This window comes from Sciurus vulgaris (genome assembly GCF_902686455.1).
Source record: "Sciurus vulgaris genome assembly, chromosome: 13".
NCBI lineage: Eukaryota > Metazoa > Chordata > Mammalia > Rodentia > Sciuridae > Sciurus > Sciurus vulgaris.
The window spans coordinates 26,678,238-26,691,697 of NC_136474.1; the positions used below are offsets into that span (position 1 = coordinate 26,678,238).

Genomic DNA, 13,460 nt, shown 5'->3' on the forward strand with positions numbered 1-13,460 from the left:
TTTCCATTTCATTCTTCAGATTTGGGAAATTTTCTGATAGTATTTCATTGAATAGATTGTTCATTCCTTTGGTTTGTTTCTCTAAGCCTTCCTCAATCCCAATAATTCTTAAATTTGGCCTTTTCATCATATCCCATAATCTTTGTAGATTTTGTTCATGATTTCTTACCATCTTCTCTGTTTGGTCAATTTTGTTTTCAAGATTAAATATTTTGTCTTCAATGTCTGAGGTTCTGTCTTCCAGTTCTTCTATCCTATTTGTTATGCTTTCTATGGAGTTTTTAACTTGTTTTAATATTTCCTTCATTTCAAGGATTTCTGTTTGTTTTTTTTTTTTTCAGTATCTCTAACTCTTTGAAAAGATCATTGAAATGATCTTTTGCTTCCCATATTTGCTCTTTTAACTGTTGATTGGTGCTATCATTTAATGCCTGCATTTGCTCTTTCATCTCCTCGTTTGCTTACCTGATTGTTTTAATTATGTACATTCTGAACTCCCGGTCTGACATTTCTTCTGCTGTGCTGTTATTGGTTTTATTGATATAGTATCTATGTTTGTTTTGGACATTTTCTTACCTTGTTTTCTCATGTTGGTCAGATATCAGTGGGACTCTGAGATATTGCAGATTTCCTCTATTGGCTTATAGTGTCCCTGTAGAGTTCCAGTATATCACCTCCCAGCCTTCAGTAGCCTGAAGTCTTGGAGGAACTTGATAATGCAGGGCTTCCAAGGAAAGCTGCCCCTAGCCTGCTACTGGGTCCAGGGCTGGGGGCTAGTTCTGCATGGAAATCCTCTCACTGAGCAGTCCTACTCCTAGAAGCTGTCTATAGAGAGGGCCTACCCCTGCCTGAGGGAACCAGGTTACTAGGGGAAAGCCTTTCCCTGTCCTGCCTTGGTCCCAGAAGCCGCCTGCAGGCTGGGGCCCACTGCTGGGTCTGGGGCTTGGGGTTGGCTCTGTGTGAAAAAGCTCTCACTGGGCGGGCCTGCTCCGAGGAGCTGGCTGTAGATTGCGCCTGCCGCTGGAGGGAGCAGTGTTGCTTGTGGAAGTCTCTCGCTGCCCTGCCCTGCTCCGAGAAGCTGCCCCCTGTCCGGACCTCCCACCGGGGCCGAGCTTCACCTGGTGGGAGAGTCTCACCCCGCGGCTGTATGTTGGTCTGAGTCTCTCAATACCTCCCCTTCTTGAATCCTGAGTTCTGGAGCAATGGGAGATGCAATCACCCTCTACTCTGCAATCTTGGATCTCTAAAATACATTTTAAACTTCTTAAAGGCATTGAAAAATTAAGGTAGTGAAGAATCTTGCACAGATGAAGAGAAGACAGAAACCCAGAAAGGTGAGCCAAGGTTTAGGGAATATTTTATATGGAGATATTTATGTCCATAGAGGCTAGGAGTGCTTTTCACAGACCTTTGGGGCTAGAAGGTACTAGTCTACACTTTGTGTCACTTTGGGTTAGACTCTATACCCTTACTGTAGAAGTAAATAAGTAACTAATGTAAAAGAAAAAGAACAGAAACACAGAGAATACAGTGTGAAGGTCTCCCTAAGATTTTTGGAGTTTCAGAAGAGAAGGAAAAAATTGAGAGATAATTTGAAGACACAATGGTTAATAATTTTCATTATATTTATATATATTTATACATACATCCAGAGAGAGAGAGAGAGAGAGAGAGAGAGAGAGAGAGAGAGAGAGAGAGAAAGAATTGACCCCTAGACACATTATAATAAAACTTGAAGAGAGCAAAAACAAGGGGAAAATATTAAAAGCAAAGAGAAAAGACACACTACCTTCAAAGATCATCAATTACAAGGTAGCTGTCTTCTCAAAAGAATCAGTGTCAGCAATAAAACAAAAATCTTTATCATTGAAAGAAAATAATTGCTGAATGAGAATTCTATATCCAGTAAAGATACATGTTCAAGAACTAAGGCAAAGAATTTTATTTGGGGGAAAGATCTCATTTTTGCATTTTTTCATTACCTTAAATTCTCTAATAAAATACCAAAGTAACAGGAAAGCAAAGGAAAGAACCACAGACAAGATCATAATAGAATTGAGGAACAAGGTAACCCATAAATCCTAGACCACACAAGAATGATCCAGATCATACCCAACATTAGCACCCTTTCAGGAAGCAGGAAAATAGTTAAAAAAAAAATAGAGAAACAAAAATTCTGATATTTCTAACAGCCTCAGAACACAGAAATCCCCACAAATATTTTTCCCTAAAAAGAGGTTGAGTAGAATAGTAGCTGTAAATACAACAGTGGACATGAGAGAAGTTTACTTATCTATAATTTGCAGGTGAGTGCAAAAAAAATCTGTGAAGGAACCAGGTAGAGAGGATAAGAACATAAGACAGACTTCTTTGAAAATGTACCTCTTTATAGTTGGTTTGCATAATTCCAGGCATTTGGAATAAACATGATAGAAGGAATGTTAGTAGAAGAGTTAGACAAGAGGATGTGATTAACCTCTCAGAATTTAGGCTATAGTACAAAGACTTTTTTCCATGTGAAATCTATTAAATAATCCACTTTTGCAGAGGAGACCTTAATAAGAAATTATTAAAATGCACTGTCAGTAGAAACTTTTCTTAATGGTGCCCATGATTTCTTAGCTGGTGATTGAACAAATTAGATCTAATTAATAGGAACAGTTGTTATATATGGAATAAAAAGTGTGGACCTACTCTCATCCAGATTCATATGTACCTTAATTCATTTTTTGCTACTATAATATAATAATACCACAGACTACAATTTTTAGACAGAAAAGAAATGTATTTCTCACAGTTCTATAGGTTGGGAAATTCAGTATCATAGCACTGGCATCTGGTAAGGGCCTTCTTGTTGGTCATAACATGGCGGAGGGTACCACATGATGGGAGACCATGTAAGAAACAGCAAGAGGGTGGGATCCAGAGAAATCCAAGGAGGCAGTACTCGTATTTATAACAACCCACTCTCATGACAACTATTCAACTCCCATAGTAATGACCTTAATCTGTCAAGAGGACTCCACCCTATCATCTCTTAAAGGTCTCATTTCACAACATCACAGTGGCAATTAAATTTCAACATGAGTTTTCAAACCATATCAATCTGGATGCTGCAACACTAAGTTCTTAACTTCCCAAAAGCCAAGATCAGCAATCTACCCATACTATAAAGTTTATTCTAGATCTTGATTTTCCCCTTCTTTTTTACAGTGTTAGGCTAGCAACCCTTCTTAAGAAAATTTGTTTGCTTTAGTCATTGACATGGTATATACTTATAATTACCTCTGAATAAGTATAATATAGGAAATAGATTGTGTGTGTGTGTGTGTGTGTGTGTGTGTGTGTGTGTGTGTATGAGTCTCGCTGTTTCTGGGGGTCAAACCAAGGGCCTGGAACATGCTAGACAAGGGCTTTACCACTCAGCTACATCCCTAACCCAAGACTATTGGGTTTTTATAATAGTGTAATGCTTCCTCGAAAATCAGGCTTATACCCATCTATGGAGGCATTGTCTTGAGAAGTTGGGATGTTTTCCTAAGGCTATTGCTTGTGCTTTAAACCAGCACCAAGCCACACATCCATGCAAGAAAGAGAGATGACGAATGGTCGTGTGGAAAGAAAGAAGTAAAACTGTCTTTATTCACAGACAATATGATCTTGAATGTAGAAAATTTTAAAGAATTCACAACAACTATTTGCACAAATGAGTTCCAGAAGGTCACAGAAAGATTCATGGCCAGGGTGTAGGAGCTCAGTTGTAGAGTGCTTTCATAGCATGTGCAAGGCCCTGGGTTCAATCCCAAGCAAATAATAAAAAATACAAGAGCAACATAAAAATATAAATTGTACTTCTTTATACTGCAATGAGAAACTTAAAATTTTAATACTAACATCAAAAGAATTAGGTATTTAGGAATAAATTTTACAATGTATCAAACCTGTACACTAAAAACTACAAAATATTGCTGGGAAGAATTTAAAGAGGACTTAAATAAGTGGAGAGCTATTCCATGTTCATGGATTAGAAAATTTAATATTGTTGAAGTAATAATTCTTCAATTGATCTATACATGCCACACAATCCCTATCAATATTCTTGTAGGCTTCATTGCAGAAACTAACAAGCATATCCTAAAATTTATAGGGAAATTCAAGGACTCAAAACAATTTTGAAAAAGAATAATGTGGAAGGACTTTTGCTCCCTGATTTCAAAACTAAGTAGAAAACTACAATAATTAAGACAATGTGGTACTGGTATAGATCAATGGGACAGAATGAAGAGTTCAGAAATTTACTCTCATGTATGTACATGTGAATTCCAATGTCTACTGATTTTATTTTTATTTAAAAATTTCATTAGAGCATTATTGTTATATATAGTAATTGGGTTCATTTTTACAAAATCATAATGAAAGGAATTTAATTTCTATTCCTATCTTTCTTCCTCTACTCCTCCCTCCCCCATTCTCCTTTATCTCCATTATTTATGTATCTTTGATTGGCACTTTTTACATATAATAAAGGCAAAATTCCCTTTGTTATATTTATATATGCATATAACACGGTTTTTGTTAAGTTCATTTTGTATTTCCTCCCTTTTCCCGTCATCTTTCCTCTCTCCTTCTCTTTTTTCACTCTACTGATCTGCCCTATATATTATGATATCTGGTTTCCCACCACCACTTTCCTGGGTTTTGCTTTAGCTTCCACATATGAGATAAAACATTCAGCTTTTGGTTTTTTGAGTCTAGTTTATTTCACTTAGCATGATGTTCTCCATTTCCATCCATTTATTGTAATTATTTCATTCTTCTTTATAGTTGAGTAAAACTTCATGGTGTATACATCCCACATTTTCTTGATCAGTTGATCTATTGACAGGCATCTTGGTTGATTCCATAATCAGCTATTGTGAATTGTGCCACTATAAACATTGAAGTGATGTATCACTATAGCATGCTGATTTTAGTACTTTTGGATAAATACCAAGGAGTGGGATAGCTGGTTCATATGACCGTTCCATTCCTAGTTTTTTGAGGAATCTCCATACTGCTCTCCAGAGTGGTCATACTAATTTTCAGTCCCACCAACAATGAGTGTACCTTTTCCTCAACAGCCTTGCAGCATTTATTATTATTTGTGTTCTTGGTAGCTGCCATTCTGACTGGAGTGAGATGAAAGCTTAATGAATTTTTTATTTGCATTTCCCTAATTGCTACAGATGTTTAATGTTTTTTTCATATATTTGTTAGCTATGTGGCTTTCTTATTTTGAGAAAAGTCTGTTTAGTTCTTTTGCCCACTTATTGATGGGTTATTTGTTTTTTTGGCATTGAGTTTTTTGAGTTCTTTATGTGTCCTGGACATTAATTCCCTTTCAGAGGAGCAGATGGCAAAGATTTTCTCCCATTCTGTAGGCTTTCTCTTCACATTCTTATTTCCTTTGCTTGCAGAGGTTTTTTAATTTGGTGGTATTCCATTTGTTGATTCTTGGTTTTATTTCTTGAGCTTTAGGGGTCTTGATGAGGAAATTGGTGACTGCTCTTATATGATAAGAGTGTTGGTCATTTGATTTTTGACGAACATCCCAAGGCAATTCAATGAGTGGAAAGAATGGTCTTTTCAACAACTGGTGCTAGAACAATCAGAAATCCACATGGGCATTTTTTTTAAAGTATGCAGTTTTTATTTCAAATGCTTTTATAAGTGTCTTGTGGCTATACATAATAGTTATAGTCATTTTGACATAATCATACATGCATGGAATTTAATTTACTGCACTTTCATCCCCAGTCCTCCACTTTCCCCTCTCCCCTTTATCCCCCTATTTCTTTTCCTTACTCTAATGGTCTTCCTTCTACTCATTTATTTGTTTATTTGTAATTGGTGCTTTATAGGTATACATAAAGGTGAAATTCACTGTATTATATTTATACATGCACATAGCATAATTTTATAAAAATCATTTAGACCTAATCCCATAACAAACACAAAAGTTAACCCAAAATGGATCATAGAATTAATATAGTAACTGACAATTTGAAACTTTTAGAAGAAAGCATAGAATAAAATACTTATGATTGGGTATAAGGCAGATTTCTTAGGACAGTGAGCTGGTCAGCTTTTTTTCACTGTGACCAAAATACCCAATAAGAATAACTTGGAGGAGGGAATGTTTATTTTGGCTCATGATTCAGAAGTTTACTCCATGGCAGGCTGACTCCATTGCTTTGGGCCTACGGTGAAACAGCACATCATGGTAGAAGGGCACAGTGGGGAAGCACTGCTCCATTCATGGCAGCCAGAGCAGAGAGAGACAAAGTGAAGGGCCATCAGGAAGATGAATCCTTCCAGGGCATTCCCTAGTGCCCCACTTCTTCCAGCCATATGCCACCTGCCTATAGTCACCACCCAATCAGTGCATTCAAAGTAGGATAGACTGATTTGGTTAGAGCTCTTACAATCCAATCATTTTACCTCTGAATGTAGGACTCATTAACACAGGAGCTTTTGGGCGACACCTCATATCCAAACCTAATAGGCACCAAAAGCATAACCAAAAAAGGAAAACCTGATAAACTAAAATTGATAAAAATTTAAAACTTTTGTATTTCCAAAGATACCATTAATAAAATGAAAAAAGAGGGTCTGGGGATATAGCTCATTTGGTAGAGTGCTTGCCTCGCATGCACAAAGCCTTAGGTTCAATCCCCAGCACCACACACACACACACAAAGCCACAAAATGGGAAAGTGCTGTAAATCATATATTTGATAATGGACTTGTATTAAAAATGTGTATTTAAAAATTTCATAGCAAAGTAATAAGAAAAAAAAAACAAAACACGAAAATATTTTAATGCTCACCAAAAACATATACAAATGATATAAAGCAAACAAAAAGATGTTCAACATTATTATCAGTAAGAAAATGCAAACTGAACCAGTGACCAACCAATAATTACGTTTGTCAGATTCTTTGCATTGCATACCAAAGGACAAAGTGAAAATAGTATTTCTGTCTAATGCCAGGAAAAAAAGACCCATTCATAAATATTTTGCTCTGTCTTTTTGACCTTGGGCTCTACTGATTAGGAGATTTAGCACATAGAGGGGGAATGGTTTTACTGGGAGGCACAATAGTGTATTTATGAAACTGGTAATTGAGATTATCATCTGACCACTTTGAGTTCTTCTTAGCACTGTGGTCTCATAAGTAAAATGGTTGCAATCTCAAAAAGCCAAAGGTCAAATGTTCTCTCTGATATGCAGATGCTAACACAGAACAAGGGGTATGGAGAATTCTGTTGAGTGGATTAGACAACAGGGAATGAAGGGAAGGGAAGGGAGATAGAAAAGAGTAGACTGAATAGGACCTCTTTCCTATGTTTATATTTGAATATACCACCAGTGAAACTCCATATCATGTAGAATGGGATACTAGTTAGTATAAATTATACTCCATGTTATGGTGTGGATGTGAGGTGTCCCCCAAAAGCTCACGTGTGAGATAATGTAAGAAGGTTCAACAGAGAAGTGATTAGGTTGTGAGAATCTTAACCCAATCAATGAATTAATCCCCTGATAGGGATTAACCGAGTGGTAACTAAAGTGGTAGGTGTGGCTGGAGGTGGGAATTGGGGAGGTGGCTTTGGGGTGTGTATATTTTTTATCTGGAAAGTGGAGTATTTCTCTGCTTCCTGATTACCATGATGTGAGCTGCTTCTCTTGGCCACACTCTCCTGCCATGATGCTCAAGAGAAATGGAGCTGGCCTTCTGTGGACTAAGACCTCTGAAACTATGAGCCCTCAAATAAACCTTTTCTCTTCTACAGTCGTTATGATCGGGTCCTTTTAGTCAGAGCAGCAAAAAATCTGACAAATACTCCATATGTGTATAACATCAAAATACACTCTACTGTTGTGTCATGTTTGAGGTCAACCTAGGACCTTGTCTCAAAACTTAAAAATGGGGATACAGCTCAGTGATAGAGCACTTGCCTAGCATGCATGAGGCCCTGGGTTCAGTCCTCAGTCACACACATGCATGCATGCATGCACGCATGTGCATGCACACACTCACTCAAACACACAGATTCTAATTTATTTCAACCAAGATAAATTAGTCCTATTCCTCTTTGACAATAAAAACCTCTGAACATATTATAACAATATCAACAAAACTTAGGAAGACTTTGAAAGATCCAAGGAAGAAAGGAGAAAGCCTAGGAATCTCATGATGTGAAGAATCACATGGCAACACAGCTGATGGTTTTCTGAAAGAAGAAATAACCAGACATGCAATTATATACCAGTTCATGGGCTGTAGCCAATGGCCTAGCTGAATGGTCAGGGACATGGAAGTAACATGATTAGAAACTGGCAAAAAAGAGGTGTGTGGAGAGACCTCTCCAAATGGGTGAAGATATTTATGCCTCATGTGAATGCTCATAAAAGGGCAAGCTTAGTAGAAGGGGATTTTAGTGATCAAGTGGGTAGGATGACCTGTTCTGGGACTCCTAGTCAGCCTCTTTCCTGCCATTGCCCAATGGGCTCACGAACATAGTACCCATAGTGACAGGGATGGAAGTTATGCCTGAACTTAGGAAAATGATCCTCTGCTGGTCAAAATTGACCTGACTATGGCTACTGCTGAATATCCAATCTGCGAGCAGCAGAGGACAATACGGAGCCCCCAGTATGGCACCATTCCTCAGGGTGATCTGTCAGGTCGCAGGCTTATTACACTGAATTGCTTCCATCATAGAAGGGGCAACATTTTATCCCTCATGGAATAGACCATCACTCTGGATATGATTATCTTCCCTGCATGCATGCTTCTGCCAAAACTATCATTCACAGACTTACAGAATGTCTTATCTACTATTATGATGTTCCATACAGCATTGCCACGGATCAGGGAGCTCACTGCACAGAAAAATAAGTAGAGCAAGGACTTATGCTCATGGAGTGTGTCAGTCTTACAGTGTTCCCCACTATCCTGAAACAAATGCTAGAATCATGAAATGTTTTTTTCAAGATTCAGTTACAGAACCAGCTAGGTTGAAATGACTTGCATGATGAAAAATTCTGAGATGTCCTAAATTTAACTTGAAAGAAAGGAGATGGAGGGGAAGAAGAGATAAGGGAAGTTAATCAGCTAACAGATGCAGGCCAAAACTAACAAAATATTGCTCCACATTCCTGAATATGTATTGAAACATTGACTAAAAACCCTAAGTGCCCCACTTCTGGTGCCATTGTTGCCTGCTTACATATGCACTCTCTGGACTGTCAGCCTCAACCAATGCACAAGCATCAAGTACTTCTCCTTATGGACTGTATTTCTAACCCAAGACTTCCCCACTTGTATTATCCTGCTCTTATCTATAAGCAAATGTGCTTTAAATGTAAACAATTTGTGCTTTCCTTCTCCAAATATTCGTCATAAAAATACTTTGGGCTCTTAGATCTGGCAGATATTTCCTCAATTGCTATGTAGCTTTGCTGCTAGTACTTGCAGCACTTGTCTCAGGACCTGGTCCTTTTCTGGCTAGCATCTGGAATGATTTGATAAACCCTTTCATTTCAGAGAAACATTAGTCTCAAGAGTTTTGATTTAAGAAAGTTAAGGTTCTCTAGAAGGCTGTATATGCTCAGTCCAAAATTGTTTACATCCATTGTAAAGCAAAGGATTCCCCCCAAATGATGGAAACACATCAAAGGACACATAAGAAGGCTTCAAGAGGCTGTCACTGGGCATGCCAATTTGAACACCAGCATAAATAATGATAATCATGGATTATAATCAATTTAATTAGAAATAGTCAACCATAACTCCATATAACTGATTAATCAAAACTTAATGAAGATTGAAATATTTACATAGTTTCAAAGCATCTCCTTACAACGTCCTCTGTGAAGAGTAACTTCACAGTAAAGAAGTCTGGCAGATACTACCATACCTAATATCAATGTGAATATTACCAATAGTGGAAAAATCAGTCATGTACCAATGACAAATGTAATGAGAATGCCACTGTCTTTTATATGTCTGATCTGTGTCTGATCATGAAGAAAGCTCAGACAAATGCAAACTGAGGAACATAAAAATGCTTATAATTGTCATCACTTCACAGGTGACAAGGTCATGGATGTTAAAAACTGAGAAGCTTGTTCTGCACTGACGTGGACTAAAGGGACATGAAAACGTTCACTATCTGATTCTAAACTTAATTCTCTATAAAAGGTATTATTAGTACATCTGGTGAAACTTGAATAGGATATGAGCATTTGAATGGTAGTTATGATCATTTCCTGAATTTGATGATTGTGATGATTATCACTGTAGAAAATTCATGGTAGTGTATTTCAAGGTGATGAAAAATAAGGTCTTTTTTTCTGAAAATTATTTTTTTTAAGAGGGGTTCTTGCTATGGTACCCAGGCTAGTCTCAAAAGTCATGAGTGTGACTCTCCTGCCTCAATCTCCTGAATAGCTGGGACTACAGGCATGTGCTACCATGCCCAGATTTTTTTCTATACTTGAAACCTTTCTGCAAGCTTATTATTGTTTCAAAATATAAAATGTTTTGGAATTAATAATTTGGATTTAATTAGCCATGTTAACAAATGAAGCAGAGAAATGTGCTAATCTTGGTAAGTGGAGAAAAACCACCTGGCAAAATTCAACATCCATTTTTTATTTTAAAAACTCAGCAAATTAGAAATTTTGAAATTATAATTACTACTATATATTAATTATACAGATTACTGAGATTCACTGTGATAGTTTCATATATTCATACACTGTGTTTCAATTATGTCCGCTAACCCTTATTTACCTCTTCTCCTTCTCTCCTTCCTTCTCCTCAAAGGGAAATTCTTTTTTTTTTTTTTTTTGGCAGTATTTTTTTTTTTTTTTGGAAAAAAAAAGTGACTAAAATGGGTTTAAATTGATTAACACTATTAAATCACATCTAATATTTGATACTACATGATTCAATACAGCTATACGATACAATTATACAAAATGTGTTAACATCAAAGAATACAACCAAAATTAAGATAGCAAACAAAACCTATATAACTTTTTTTTGTACAGGAAAATACTTTTGAAGTATGCATGTAACTGCCCATTCTTTTAAAGAAAATCTACTGCAAGCAAAGTTATCAACCTCCAGAAAAAAATCACACATAGCATTACTAAGCATATCCCCAAAAAGTGTACAATATGCACACTTGGAAAATACAAAATTAAAAAAATTGTAAGCAACAGGTGAGCTTCGTATTTATAAGAATGTGAAAAGAAGTCCCATTTTTAGCACTGTTGTATAAAGAATTGTCTTTTGATGCGAAGTTCATGAATTGTCCTCCTGCTGGGACCACACTTTACAAAAACACCGTGTTTTTGAAACAAGATTACAGAGCAAGATAGAGCATCTTAGCAATGTCACCTTATTAAAGTTTTTTTTTTTTTTTAATTTTTACTACTTTATCAAAACATGTCCCTTAGGTGTGTAGGATTCATTTTTTAAAATTCTTCCTAGAAATAATATACAAGTGAGAGGCATATTTATTTCCAATCACACTCCTGGAAGATGCTTCCCACGGTCGAGAAGGGTCTTCTCTCTTCTTTTCACTGGTTGTTTTTGGCCTTAGCATGTGTTAAGATGTGAGATTTCAGATTGGTTGACTGAGCAAACTTCTTATTACAACCATCGAAGGGGCACACATAGGGCCCGTCTCCGGTGTGGATTTGCACATGTGTGCGCAAATTGAAGTCCAGTGAAAAGCGTTTCCTGCAGCCTTCGAATGTGCACTGAAAGGGCTTCTCTCCAGTATGAACCAGTTGGTGTCGTTTTAGTTTTGAGCTCTCAACAAAAGCTTTGCCACATTCTGCACAGACGTGGACTCTGGGGCCGTGGGTGTGCAGATGTTTTCTCATAGCAGAGTTATCCCTGAATATCTTTGTGCAGCCTTTATGAGGGCAAGCTATTGTTCTTGGAGCATCATCTTCTTTAATTTTTCTTGGCTTCATTCTAGCAAATTCTGCCAGCTGTTTTGGATCTGAGAGGTCAATGCCAGGGATTCCTCCAGGAGGGAGTTTCTTTCCTGTCATATACTCTGAATAATCAGGAGGCGAGTTCTCTCCAATGATCTGTTCTTCAACCACCGTCTCATGGTCAATATCTTTTTTTTTTCATCTGAGGACCACATGGTGACCGAGAACTCGCCCTCCAGGGTCTTGATCTGCACCTGCTTCTGCTCCCACTTCTTGTTGCCCGGGTCGGCGCCGCCGCCGCCCGCCGCCCAGGTAACTCTTCTTGCCGCTCTTCTTGCCGCCGCCCTTCTTGCCGCGGCCGCGCCCGACGACAACGAGCCGCCGCCGCCGCTCTTGCCGGCCGCCGCCACGGTGACCAGCGTCTGCTCGATGTAGTCGTCGTCGCCGCCGGCCGGCGCGGACACCGGGATGAGGATCTGGTCCTCGAAGCCGTCCTTGGCGCGCAGCCCGTCCGAGTCGTCGCCGCCCACCACCTCCTCGCGCGTCTGCACCAGGATCACCTCCTGGTGGTGGTGCACCTGGGTCGGGTCGTCGGTCACCAGCGGCTGCAGCGCAATCATGGGCGGGTGGTGGTGGTGGTGGTGGTGGTGGTGGTGGTGGTGGTGGTGGTGGTGGTGGCGGCCGGCGTGCCCATGGCCGCCCCCGCTGCCCTCCTCGTCGTCGTAGTAGTCGTCCTCCTCCTCGCCCACCACCGTGGTCTCGATCGTCTCCACCGGGATGGTCTCCACCTCGATCTCGTGCAGCTCCACGATCTTGGCCGGCATCTCCGAGCCGCAGCGATGTAGAGGGTGTCACCTGAGGCCATGGCTGAGGGCGCCACCGCCGCCACGGCGGCCTCGGCTCCTGGGCTGCGGGCGGGCGGGAGGAGGCGGCCGGCCGTGGGGAAGGAAGGCAGAGGGAGGAAGGCGGCGGGCGAGCGGGCGGGGGAGACGGGGCGCGCGCGGGCGAAGGGGCGGCCGCGGCGGCGGGGCTTCCCCGACTCCCTCGCTCGGTGCGCCCCCCATAGGGAATATTCTTAATCTAATAATTTCACATGTATATAAAACCGATGAATAACATTACACTGAATACTTGTAAAGTACCATTTCTACTCAAACCGATCTGTAGATTCACTGTATTTCCAATCATGGTCATAGCAACTTTTTCTTGTATTGTTGTTAATGAACTGACAAATAGCATATTATTTGTTTAGAAATGGTAAGCCACAAGGAGGCTGTACATTACCTATTTCAAGAACTGCTTGATACTGTAATCAAGTGGCATAATCAAAGCAGCATGGTTTGGTTTTTGTATAAGGATGCAGAAAAAGATCAGATAAGCAGAATACATAATCTAGAAGTATATTCATATGTATGTGTTCAATTGATTTTTATTATACTGTTTCTTGGTGCTAGG

General features: G+C 39.2%; 1 pseudogene across 1 annotated transcript; it reads right to left on the reverse strand.

Annotated features, from left to right (window-relative positions):
* Positions 1-10,908: 10,908 nt before the first annotated feature.
* On the reverse strand, positions 10,909-12,870 carry LOC306643308 (transcriptional repressor protein YY1-like; annotated as a pseudogene). The gene has a single exon. The product of its transcript is annotated as a transcriptional repressor protein YY1-like (transcript).
* Between the last annotated feature and the right edge of the window lie 590 nt (positions 12,871-13,460).